This window comes from Miscanthus floridulus, chromosome 12 (assembly GCF_019320115.1).
Source record: "Miscanthus floridulus cultivar M001 chromosome 12, ASM1932011v1, whole genome shotgun sequence".
In the NCBI taxonomy this organism is placed as follows: Eukaryota; Viridiplantae; Streptophyta; class Magnoliopsida; order Poales; family Poaceae; genus Miscanthus; species Miscanthus floridulus.
In genome coordinates this window covers 76802208-76816094 of record NC_089591.1, presented here as the reverse complement: position 1 = coordinate 76816094, position 13887 = coordinate 76802208, and the positions used below count along the sequence as shown (strand labels likewise).

Here is a 13887-nt window from a genome sequence, read left to right as displayed (position 1 = left end):
CCAAAGAATTTTTACCCCAAAATGTCCCATCGAATCTTGCGGCACGTGCATGGAGTAATAAATGTAGACGAAAAACAAAACTAATTGCACAGTTAGATGAGAAATCGCGAGACGAAACTTTCGAACCTAATTAGTCCATAATTAGACACTAATTGCCAAATACAAACGAATGTGCTACAGTAGCCAAAACCAAAAAAATTCGGCAACTAAACGCGCCCTAAACACGGGCACAGTGAAGTGCTGCTGATCCTCTGACAAGGCATCCAATGACCACACTGAGCAGTTTTTAGTATGGGCACAAGGGAAAGAAGCCATAAAAGACATGCCTTCAAGAACAAGATTTGAAAGCTCTTGGCGCCTAGCAGATTCAGTTTCTTCTGCTTTGACAGTATTTGCAAATTGCAATGATAAATCCCCATGACAACTTGAGAAAACTGCATAAACACTAGAGGGCATAAGAGAACCTCTACTGGAATATTGGATTGACTTAACATCTGCTATTTCCTATGGTTCTGTCCTATATAACATACAAAGGAACATTTTATTCAGCCCTACAGCTACTGCAGATTACAGCAGTTTTTTTTATTACAAAGGGTATCCAGGAAAATTTTGTACAATTTGACTACATGCTCGCTGCTCACTTGGATAGGGCAAAATTCTGCTACCAACCCTCTAAGCAAAGGCAAAAGATCCATCTTCCAAAATATTGCAGATGTTTGAAAATGCAATGACCTTAACTGACAGAGGTAATAGACGGCTGAGAATAGAGGCCATTTATGGGGTTCATGAATGGCTGTGGCCGCCTTCGACGTTTTGAAACGACTGTAAATCCCTCTGTATCCTTCAGACCCTTAGGAACCTCCGTGGCTTTCGCTTGTTTATCTGAATCTTTGCGACCAGAAGCATTCTTGCCTAAGTTGCTACTCTGTTCATTACTAGCTTCATCTGATCCACTTGGCTTCCTCTCTGGTTCAGCTTCGGCGGAACCTAAACTGTCATGCACTGACTTCACAATGAAACTGAGCAAAATTTGCCTTGCAAGTTCTGTTTTGTATGAATTTCTCACGATGTCTTTCCCTCTGTTTTCCTTTCCTTTACTTGAAACGACTTTCTCAACTTGACCTGCCTTTTCTGCAGCAGGCGTTTCAGCCTTTACTTCATCTGTGGTCTGTGGTACAACATCCACATCAGAATTGGTCACAGGATTAGCAGGACTACTGGGTTCTCTGTCAGCCACATCGGACTGTTGCGAAGTTTTTCCAGGCACAAATTCAGCAGCATGAGGATTCATGGTTGTGGGGGAGTAGCTACCCCTTACAATAGTGCTCTGGCTGTGCGTGTAACCTTGTTTCCTTTGGAAGGAATGCCCAGTACGATAGTACAAGGTGGACCGAGGACCACGAGGCACTCTAGTATCAATGGCATGAGGGAGAATCTCCATTGCTTGACTTGGTATTGCCTGAAGAACAGCACTGGCATCATATATTGCCACCGTGCTGTATGGGTGGGACATTGATAACAGTGATCCTGGATTGAATGGAGGAGCTGAAGCTGACAGTTTGCTTCCAGATGCTTTCTTAGATGCAGATGGGCCTTCATCACTGTTGCTGTCAGGAGCTATTTCTACATGACTCTCTAAGTCTTGCTGACTTGAAAGAACCTCTTTGCTACTGTCCTCACTTGGCTTTTCTTTCTCTTTTTCTGTAAACTTTCGATCTTCTTCCTCGGATGACAGTGTTAGATCAATATCACGTCCACTACTATCCTTCTCCTTTGCTTCCTTCTTCTCCAAAGTTGGTTTCAATACTGTGCCAGGGGGCGAAACAGCCACATCTTTGTATGATATAAACTTGGAAGCAATGCTGGTTGGCCTGTTAATTCCTGTTGGCTTTGTATGTTGTTCTGGTTTAGCTGCTACCATTGCAAGACTTATCTTCAGCAATGCTGGGATCCCCATTCAACTTGTCGGTTTTTAAAAAACTACCAAATGAAAGCTGGCTAGGAGCACTTAAAGAATTTTCTTTGTCTCCTTTTGTTTGAGGCTGTAAACCAGTCTTATACACAGAACCTGTATGACCATCTTCAAAACGATCAACCATTAATTTCATAAGAGCTGGTTTCCTGAGACTGCTTTTCTTCCTTACATTTGCGGATCTTCCTCTCATACTAGCTGCTTGCCACCCTTCATATGAATATTCTTCTGGTGATAGAACATCACATTGCTTCTGCTCGTCATTGGGCAGCATAATTTTCTTCTAATACAGCAGGAGGATGCACATCCAGTTTTTCTTCTTGAAAACCATCTTTGCTTGCTTCAAGAGGAGATCCTGAGTCATGCTGGAAATTCTCCTTCTCTTCAACTGATTCACCATGATGAGCTCTGATATTATTCTGCAATTAAATACTATATGTCATGAAAAGGAAAGCAAGAGGCAACAGGTGAAAATAAGAGGCTCACATAACGCTTTGGGCAACAGCAGCACCTTTAAGTAAGAGTTTACACAAGAAAGAAGAAATGGATAACAAAATTTGGCCCTCAGTGCTTCATGGATTATAACATGAGAATGCATAACCTTTTCTTTCAAAAAGGAGAAAGGAAGTTTGAACCCACAGCCACCAGCCCACCACCCCTCCCCTACTACTACACACACCCAGCATGAGAATAATAGTTCCAACCCTGTTGTCATATATCATATACTTTATTTTGTTATGTACTGTACCGCAACCCTCTGCTGAGTCAGAGTGGTTGCTTGTAAGGGACTGGTTCTTCTATTTTTTTTATACAAAGATACAGCTCATCTGCATTGTTCGAGACAAAAAAAAATAGAAAAAAAAAGATGTATTCACCTTTGCACGCCTGCACTTCCTTTGCATATCCCTTTCTTTTCTTTCCTGGTCTGGGCTTATGAAGTCAAGAAGATCTGATACACTGGAAATATAGATGTTTCAATCTAAATTTAAATATTTTAGAAATGAAACTTCTCAGATTATTCGTAGTTCATACCTAAGATGTCCTTTACTTGCAATAGATGAATCAGGTTTTGGCATGCCTCTTCGAGCGGCCTCTTGTTGTTCTAATGCTTTAGACTCAAAATATTCTAGCCATGCAGCAGCATCCTGCCGCAAAAAATAATGTGTTAATTCAAGAGAACATCGGAGTATATATCCAATATTTTTGTATGCTCTGAGAAAAAGAACCTGAGTTCGGAGGTCATCTTGCCCTAGTTTCTCCTGAAGTATCTGCAAGGTTGTTTGTTCATGTTGCACGCTTAGGGAGTACGCGTCCATCATTGAAAGGGCTATGGCTATGGCATGGTAGCTTGCAGCAGTCTGATTGATTGAAAAAATGCTTGTTAGTTCATAGTAAGTAATTAAATCACAGGACCTAATTCTTTATCATATTATTCAATGAATTATAACTCAGATGTGCTGCATGCTCTATGACAAGGATTGTATGCTTATAATATATTTCACTGAACCATACATTAACAGTAATAACTTACAAAAAAAACTGATACAACAATACAATACTTCATTGACGAATAGCAACCAGAACAATGTAAGCAATAAATATAGTTTCGAAACCTGGGACACAGAATACTAGATTTTTATATCGAGAAACATGAACATATTTGTAACTGAGACATGACCTTTGAGGTTGAGGAATATAGACATCGGGTGTGGGTGTGCTGGTTGCTATGAGGTGAGAGCTATAACAAAGTTAGATTGTGCATCAACTGTATGCCTATTAGTGATAATCCTAATATACCAGAGGTGTTGTATATATGTATTGTTATATAAGACATCCATTCAAGCACTGTTATGCAATTCTGGATGAAGAGAAATATTAAAGTGGTAGATTTCTTCTAGTAATGTAGTTTAGACACATTACTACATATATCGAACAGTTGTTTGAGTAAAGATTGGACTTTGATGTACATTGACCATTTCCATGAGAAACCCTGGTCACTATTCTATGTGAAATCCTTTTGACAGGTTCATGGAAATATGTAAGCATGGAATGCCCAAATTTACACCTTAGAAGTTCTTTAGTGTGCAAAGATAATTCAAATGGCTACTATCCTACAACACATTGGAAAATAAAGAATAGCTTCTTTTACCTGGATGTGATCAGCTCCTAGCAACCTCTTGTTGCACTTCAGGGCTTCATGCAAGTATCGAAGAGCAACATGAACATTTCCCATGCCTTCTTCCATCATAGCCACATTTATGTAGGTGGCAGCTGAATTCGGGTGTGAAAGCCCACACGAAAACTGAAGCAGATATAGCGCGCGGTTGACATACCTTCAGGGTTAAGACACAATTAGGTACAGAAGAAATCTATATAGAACACAAATGATAGAAGTTGGATTACAAGTGTGATAGTCAAAACTTGAAAGTTATCTAGCAAACACGGTCTCCACAGAATCTCTTTTTACATGTATAGACACAAGTAGTCAAGCACCAGTCACATGCCATAGGACAAAGCTGCAGAGGCTCATTTCAGTATGTATGCTTGCTTAACACATATGATGGCTAGATATAAACTAGCACCACACTTACTTTAGAGCCATTTCAATGTGTTGAAGGCGGTAGTAGAAGACAGATAAATCCCCATAACTCTTCATAGTTTCCGGATGATCAAGACCAAGCTCCCTTTCATTGATATCAAGTGCCTTCTGTTGATATACAGTTGCCTACCAAAAAATAACAAGTAATGAGAATCTAAGATTGCCACATAAGGCGATTAGACAGGTCACAATGTTGTGAAGAAAACAACTGCTAGTTTGATTGATGGAACTGCTATCAACAACAAACTTCACAGCTTGATGTATTCATACTTTGATAGTACTATTGAGTTTTTTTTATAGCAAAAACTGGTTTAAGTAAACTTGCACATCCATTGGATAGAATACAGTGAACCTTCACCAAATTCTTTGAAGTACCTGATTAAAATCTCCAGTATGATAAAGCACCACAGCAAGAAGGCTGTATGCATTAGCTGTCAGTCGATGGTATGGACCACAAACAGCTATAATTTTGGACAATGCCTTCAGTAAGGAAAAAACACACAAACTTATTTAGTAAATAAATAAATAAATAATTACGCTAAACAAAATGTGGACATAATTTTAGCCAGCAGTTAATAATGAAAAAGACACAAAAGTTGACCATATGCACCTTTGTTCCATAGTTCACAGCATCATCTAATTTTCCTTTATCCAGTGCCATCTTCGATGATTCCAGCAAGTTTCGGCCATCAATAGATGAGCAGACCACATGCTGAAACAGAACACAACAAATAAGCAATGGAATCAATAATTTATCCGAGAGACAGACAATAAGGAGTTTCCTAAGTTTTAGTAATGTACTACCTTGCATACAGGAACAATGCTGACAATGTCAGATTTGTCGAATGGGTTAGGGCTATTCATATCATAATCTCTTGCAACTAACTCCAGTCCAACCTGAGCAACAAACCATATTAGTATGCCTGTTTGGAATAGAGACTATGAATGTTCCCATAATTCACTACACTACCCATACCTTGCTGCAAAGCCCTCTCAGAATTATAAATTTCCGTAAGTGTGCAAATTCATCTTTCAGTTTCCAGCAGAATCTTTTTGAAAGGAAGCTCTCTACCCATTTCAATCGCAAATTATTTTCAATATGGGCATCTGTGTCAGCACCATTTTCAAGTCTGGGAGATCCAAGTAACATGTTTAGAGTTTCAGCTATAGCTGCAGACATATTTTGCATGTCATCAACAGCAGCAATAACAGCTCGGATGATGTGCTTAAAGGATCTTATAACCATTTCATGAATGCATATAGACTGGATGTGTGGGAGCTTCTCTGCTAGCTCTACCTGATTAATTTAAAGAAACAATGTCAGATTATTATGCGACTTTGTCCAAATATAGTGGGGAAAACATTTAAGCATAAAATTTACACCCACCACACGGCCTAAAGAGGACATATTAAGTCCCCTTGTATGCATGAAATCGGTCATGGTTCTTCCATCCACAGGAGAAAGCTCAAGGGATGCAAAATCAGCCACCTGTGCGAAATGCATTCCAAGGAAAAAATGAATTAAGCACTACAGGAATAAAACATCCCAAGATTCATGCTGACCAATGATTACTCTAAAAAATATTGAGTAAACTAACTCAACATCCAGTACCATAACAAGAGTTTTTTATAGGGTAATTAAAGAATAAATCAGGACAAGATAACTGAAGTAGTGATGTTGCTACAAGTGAGTCAAAACTTTAAAGAAAGTTACCAGATTCCAAAGACAAGGCTTACCAGCTTTGGGAGTGCAGTATCATCATAGAAATTATGGGCCATCTTTGTGAGCTCATCGAGGGACTGGATCAAGAAATGATAAAATGAGGAAACGAAATAACAAAGGTTAACCAACATGTTCTTGGTGAGCTCTTCTATTCCTACATCACAGACTTTAACACAAGACTTCCTATAAAAGGAAAAAAGTTGTTGAATAAATTGCTTGCTATGTTGACCGAAAGTGAATTTGCATTAAAAACCTCATCAAAACATTAATAAACTTTTCATGTCAGAACATATCATTGATTGTGTTTGAATGTTCTAAAATAACTGGCTTTCAAATTAATGAAATGGTTTTCAAAATTCTAAAATAACTCTGTGAACTTGCTTCTTTTTAAAGAACTACAGTATGGGAGGCCCCTATTGTTCTAGATATTAATAATAGTATAATAGAAATAATGTACAAGCATTGTTAAGAGAGAATTTACAAGCCAATCAGAAGTGTACTTCTAACCATATTAAAACAAAATTTCTAAGAGAGTGAAATTGCGTAATAAAACCACCTTTTCATGAAGGCCAGCTCCCAAACTCTTCAAGCGAGAGAAAGCATCCTCTGACATTAACTCGCTTATATCAGCCCCCTTATTCGTTTCATCAACAGCTATATCTGATACTTGCGTACCATTCATTGACGAGCAGTTACTGTTGCATTCTTCCTTCTCAGAACTGGAGCCTTCTATGTTGCATTCTTTCTTTTTAATTTTCCTTAATTGTTCAAAATGCTTTCCAAGACCTTTGACAGCTGGTTCTTTGTCAGCCTTTGTTGCATTTCCCTTACCATTCTCAGACGCTGGAGAATCCTTTTTCTGCAACTGTTGCAGCCAGGAGGACCCAAGTTCCCATCTGATAATCCTAGAATTTATGCTAGGCATGCTATCCAGCTTTATCAAGCTGTCCTCGAGTATTTTACGTGCCAGTTTCCTTGCGGGGTTACTAGCATGTGACTTTGGGCTACGGGTGCTGATTACCAACAACAGTTTCTGGATGGATAACTCTCGGGAGTGGTATCCTTAGACTGGAAAAAGAAAAAAAGGGAAAAGGTGTTGTTAATAGATTGATGTTGAGTATTTCGGTGAGAAAACTTAATGTGTATTAAAGCAACATTTTTCTCTAGGGATGAGCAATCAAGATCACAGAAGCCATTACTAAGCAAGTAAAATTACATGAGAGTACACATCAAACCTGTTAACATTCAAGGCGTTAGAACCTCCATCCAGGATGGTCATGTACATCAATGTTCAGCATTCCATCAAAATTATGAGAGATGTCATTTGATTGTTTAACATCATTACTGTCCTTTGCACGTCCAGAAACCTTAACAATTGCCTGTATATCCACAATGCTTGACAATCACCACCCCGAGTGTCGAAGAATCCTGGGTGGAAATATATGACAGATATTGGATTTTGATTTTAATCCCCTAAAATGAGAAAGGGTAAAAGTGGAAAGTGCAAGGCATCACCTTAACAACAACATTTTCATCAGAAGTTAAACCTTTCAGAAGATTCCTTTGTGCAATATCCATAGCACCCGTTTGACAGAAGGCAACGCCATCAACCTTGTCCTCCACCTTTGAACTAGCATCAGCCACATCCTTCTTCACCATTATATTCATGTCACCGATACGTTCCTCAAATACGTTTGAACCATGCATACCACTACGTGGACCCATTGAGTTCATAGACTGATCAATGAGTCGCCTTATTGTTGATGCAGCTCTAAAAATTGCTGTATCTACAAACAGATTGTGTAAAAGAAAAGCTTTCCGGTCTCTAATCACCCGTTCTTCCTCAGTTTTGCATGGCATTCTAGCCAAAACAGAAAAGTCTCTTGACCACCGTCTGCGGTCATATTTTCCATCACGTCCACAGCCACCCCCATTTCCACCCCATTTCTCATCCTCTACTGGCAGTGCTGGGCACTTTGTGGCAGAGTCAACATATATTGGAGGAATAAGCCATGTGTTTGCACGGAATCCATATGGCAAATTCCCAAACTGCAGATGCATAAAAGGTTATTCTCACCAAAAGTTTTTGAACTACATTCAATTCAATAATCAGTACAAGAAACTAAAAACAATGGGAAAGCATATTCACTATTATAACCTTGTTGTGATCCACAAAAGCTTTCATCAAAGCCTCATATGCCTGTGGAAATTGAATAACTGCCAGTCACATAATTTACCAGGACAGATAAAAACATGAAGTAAGAGAGCTAAGCACAGAAGATAATGAAGATTTAAGATTCAAGGTAACTAACGTTAGCAAACGCATTGCTGAGCTGTTGCAGCAGGTCCACCAGGGAGTGGCTAACGTTGTGTGGCTTCCCTGCCAAGTAAAAACCCTTTACTGAAGCAACTATGTGCAGAAGCTTCCCGTTGCAAACCTTCACCTGGGCACAGATGAACTCCTTCATTAGGCGTATGCTCATACCCACACGCCTAAATTGGCTATTGCACGGTTGCAATTCAACTCAAAAGTGCAGATCAAATTGAATAGCTACTGCACCAATGCGAACGAACTCCAATTTTGCTAGTGCATTCAAGTGTGTGCTTGAGAACTCACCTCGATTTCGAAGTAATCGCCTTCCTGGGAAGCGCCATTCGCCTCCTTCCTCCTGATAACTGCAGAAACGACGCACGCACCTCGCGTCAGAATAAGACAGCACAAACCAGCAATGCGGAAACGGAATGCTTCATGGGCGTAGTAGGGGAGGATCCTCACAGTGGACGGGCGGGGTGAGATGCGCGAAGGAGAAGAAGTCGTAGAACTCCCCCAGCTTCGGCGGCGGCCGGATGGCGGCCATGTCGTGCGCCTCCGATATCGGCGGCGCGGCCTCGCCGCTGACGACGCCATGGGTCCCGGTCGAGGCGGGTGCGGGAGGGGAGGGCGGTGTCGCCGGGCGCCCGTGCTTGGACGACTTGTGCTTGGCGGCGCCGTCCCGGGGCTTGGCGAACGCGGTGGTGCAGGCGAGGATGTCCAGCAGCCGGCGGACGTGCGCCTCCGCCTGCTCCACCGTCGCGTACTCCTCTGCAAACAAGCCGTTGGGCTCAATTAGAATCGACAGGCCCAATTGGGTGGTGGTTGTGCAATGCTGAGGTTTGGGCCTTTAGTTGGGACCCAAACCTGCATTTAGAGCCCATGAGATCGCAACTTCATTTCTTGTTGGAAAGGATGATCGTTAGCACATCTCTGATCTCATACAAAGTTATTTCGGACAAGTTAAATAAAAAAAACTGTACTTGAAGTATCCATGCATAATTCAGGGTTTTAGAATAATGGGTAAATTATATTGACAATCTGAAGCTAACCAATGCTCTATCAAGAAATTTAGGTCTTTAAACAGCACTGTCTGATACAAGTAATCAGAACGGCTATTGATGACCTGTACAGTGCACAAACCCAAAATTGCATCACGCTCAGTAAGTCGGTAACGGCGTTCCCGGTCGAGTCAATATATAGAAGGTAGGAATAGCACAGATCATTTGTGTGACTTTGACATGTGACGCACCAGCTCCAGGTGTCGTATATAGTAATGTCATTGCAGCCTGTCTGATTGTCTAAACACCTAAAAATACCCGTGGAGTTAACCAAAGCACCCACCGCATATTCCAAGAGGCGTCGCTTGTCCCCTACTCCCGTAGGAGGCAGAATGGACAAGAACTAGGCGCCCTTGAGCAAACTACTGCAACTAGAGTAGAGAGCGCCATAGTTTCGTTGGAATTGTCGTGGCTGGACAGGGACAGGGGTCCCGTTCCCATCTACCTCGTGCATTCATATATTACCAGTTGGTAGCCTAAACTTACTAACAAATGCTCCAACGGCATCTTGACTTTCATTGTTACTGTACATGCATTCTTGGAAAATACACCTCGCTCCTCGCAGTCGTCAGTTCACAGACATAACCCTCGGTGAGCAGCCTTGTCAGTCAAGAAAGATGTGCCAAAGCTGGATTTGGCTTGGTATCAGTGAGGCGGGTGCAACGCCCGCCCCGCCCTTCCAGCACGTCCAAATGTTACCTGGCACTTGACGACTCCACACGCCGGTCCGCTCCACTGGATTAAACTACACTGACTAAAGCATAAGCACTAGCAGTAGTGTACTGCTGATCTTTAAGTGAGCGTGATGACTGACGGCGATGTCTCGGTCAGACATAGGCAAACAGCAAAATCACCTTCCCCGCCATGGCTGCGTCGCCATTCAAAACCAGACGTTAATAGCCATGCGGATCTGTCAAACCCTGTTCCTAATTCTCCCCCAAGAAATGATACGACAGAACCATATGGCGACGGCTAGGACCAGGAGCCTCAGCCAGAGCCCGCGCGACCAACCACCGGCCGGCACTGCACCTGCGAGTCTCCTCTGCCCCGTCCCACCTCGGATTTTTCCCAGACACATGGAGCAACCGCGCCGGCCACGTTCCGTGGAAATTCTCGCACGCCGCCGTACGTAAAAGGACCGGCATCTAACCCGCCGCGGAACCATGCATGCATCCGCGCGATGACGCGCCACGGAAAAGGACCGGCATTTGTTGGCCGTAAAAAGCTTGGAGCGCGCGCGGGCGAAACCGGTGCGGGAAAAGGTTGGTGGCCAGTGGCCACAGCACCAACGCAACACAGCCGGCCGGCCGCCACCCCAACCACGGGTCGACAGGGCAGGACCGGAAAACCAGCAGCGTCACAGACTCCCTGCCGTCCGGAGCTGCCAGTCCGCGCAGCCAGTGTGCTCGAGAGACGGCAGACGTCAGGGGCACCGGGCACGGCACGAACGATGGTGCCGGCGGCACTAGATATGAGCCCGGAACAACGGGGCGCACTGATGAGCAGAGAGACTAGCCTAGCCTAGCTAGTTGTCTCGCTGTCCACCATTGACTGACGGGAATGAACACACGAGCCGTCCGTCCAGTCCAAGTGAAGTTCCAAGTTAGCTCGCACGCACCCAACGGCCAACGCCGCGCTCGACCTGTCGGCTGTCGACCGCTGGGTTTGGAACGCGTCGTATGGCTAGTATGAATTCAGGGTTTTTCAGCCGTCCATGCGCCTCCCTCTCCATCCGGGCTCCCGGGTGTTGAATTAGCAAACCATGTTCTACCACTACGCGATCGAATCGAACGTGCTGCCATTACGACCGCCCTCGTGCTGGGTCCGACCCTGTACGTCGTAGGAGTATCACAGACCAACAGGCGGTGCACTGTGCACGTGCGCCTGCCTGCCTGGACACAGCCAAGTGCGCCGTCCGTCCGTTCTGCCCTCCGATCGATCCGCCAAGCTGTTTCGCGTACTAGAGCGACACTCCGGTGGACCTCACCTCTACGATACGATACCCCCAGCTACCAGCTCGCTCGCGTTCGGACTGTGGGGCTGGAGCGCAGGCTGATGATTGGTGTGAACCTCTCTCCTTCCCTGGCTCCCTCCCAGACCCCGGTATGCATGGTGCATACTCGCAGCAGCAAAAGAGAGTAGGGAGAAAACGAGAAACACCGGTGATGGTGCGTGGTACGTAGCGTGCGGATTCTGTCACCACCTACATACCTTCGACGATCCGGAGCGCGCAGGGCTTGAGCGCCACCATCTCCACGCCGTCCTCGAGCCGGTGCCCGCGCGCCTGCAATGCAACACAGACCATGCGAGACCGCCATTCAACTCACTCAGTTTTCAGCCATTGCTGCTAACAGTATCTTATTAGTACAAAAAAATGTACTCTTTGCACGTGAATTTTACCAGGGACTACCGACCCCAGGTAAACGAATGGACATGATTTTTGGGGGGAGCTGTGTGCCGTGCCTGAGGTTGAATTTGGAGAAGGTACTGGTCCTTTTTTTCTCTGGTCTGAAAATGAAAGTATGCTAGTACTAGGCAGTTGAAGGGAGAGTGATAGGCGAACATTACCACATGGGAGAGTGAATAGCTTGTCAGGTGACACGTTTCCACGTTCGACCCCAGCAGCTTCCGCACGTCCAGCGCACGGTCCGTGGATATCCCCTACAAAAATCAGTACACCATGAACAAACACACGCGGAGACGGCGTTAACACGCGCGCTCGCACACACACGCGCGCGGACAGACTCATCTCTCTGACCAATCAAGTCCACAACACTCTTGGTTGTTTTGTTTCTCATCAGTGCAACACAATGTATTACTCCTATATGGTGTGCAAACTGATGCAAAGTGTGTTCAGCTCGCAGTGGCACCCTGCACTTTCTCAAAGAGATGTCAAGGCACTGTTCATCCTTCTTTCTCCCCCTCCCCCCCCCCCCCCCCCCCCCCCCTTCTGTCCTGTCCCTGTTCTTTTTAAGAATTTCAAGTGGCTTTATGTGTGCGCTGAATCAAGTGTGGGAGAAGGCCGGCCGGGCGCACATACCTTGAGTGTCACCTGGGATTCGTAGGGGGTGACAACCGTGATGTCCACCACGCTGGGCACCACTGCAGAGGACAAGAAAACAAACCAAAGCTTTTTATCAACCAGTGTTCTAAAAACTACTAGGTGAGCACGAGAGCAACAGTGTCTCCCAACAGCAACCGCGCATGAAAGAGGGGGACGGCAGCGCAATTCACTCCGCTCTTGCAAACCGCATGACCCAACCGCACGGCCGGGGAACGTTGCACTCACAAGTCCACAACAGAAAATAAAGAGCTGGCTCCTAGTAGTACTAGCTGCTTAATACTACCCTCCTATGTACTAACTGAATTCTGAATATATGTGAGAATAAAAGGAGCTCATGGAGGAGCTAGCAAGGACAAGGGGGGAGTAATCATGGCAAGAACACGAAGCTCCAAGGAAAAGGCAGGGTCGTTCGTTCATCAGAGACGAACGAAATCCCCTGGTTCAGTACGGAGGAAGCCAGCGAATAAAGAAGAAAGGACTCGCGGCAATCTTCTTTTCTTTTCACATGTAAAGGAGCGAAAACTAGAATCATGCGATGCTCGTCAATGTTGTCAAGAACAACCAGCCGCGCTGCGCTGCGTCGATGGCAAGGGCTCGCGACGCCGCACCATGCGCGTATATAGAACAGCAAAGGCTTCGCCATAAGACAGAGGAGTGAGTACGCGCGCAGAACGCAGATATGGATATATACCTTTCTCTTCCTTCTTCCTCTTGTCGCCTTTGCCGCCGCCGCCCCTGCCCTTGCCACGGCCGGCCTTGGGGGCCATTGGCTAGCTGGCTGCTGCGTCGCGCGCCCAAGCAGCGACGTACGACGATTGCCTTCAAGCGCGGCGCGAATGGAGCGCCGGCGGCCGGCGGCGCGAAGGTTTAAGCCGCCGCAGTTCCCGCAGCAGCAGAGTAGGAGGCGGAGCAGAGCAGAGGAGAGGAGGCGAGCGAGAAGAGAAGAGAAGGAATGAGGAGGGAGGGGGGCGCGCGAGGGAGGAGAGGATATAGGATGTGAGGCCGGCGTGGGATCTCTCACCAGACACACGGATTTCCGCGCCATCCTGGCCTCTCGTTACGGCGCGCCGGTAGCGTCAGATGCGAGGTTCCACGTTGCCAGCCACCGCGACGGGGAGGGGTGGCCCCTCTCCCTGCACTGCACGGGACGCTTTTTG

The 13887-nt window shown here is 45.1% G+C and overlaps 1 pseudogene; it reads right to left on the bottom strand.

The window, feature by feature from the left end:
* Window positions 1–323: 323 nt before the first annotated feature.
* LOC136497731 (protein REDUCED CHLOROPLAST COVERAGE 3-like) lies at window positions 324–13694 on the bottom strand (annotated as a pseudogene).
* Between the last annotated feature and the right edge of the window lie 193 nt (window positions 13695–13887).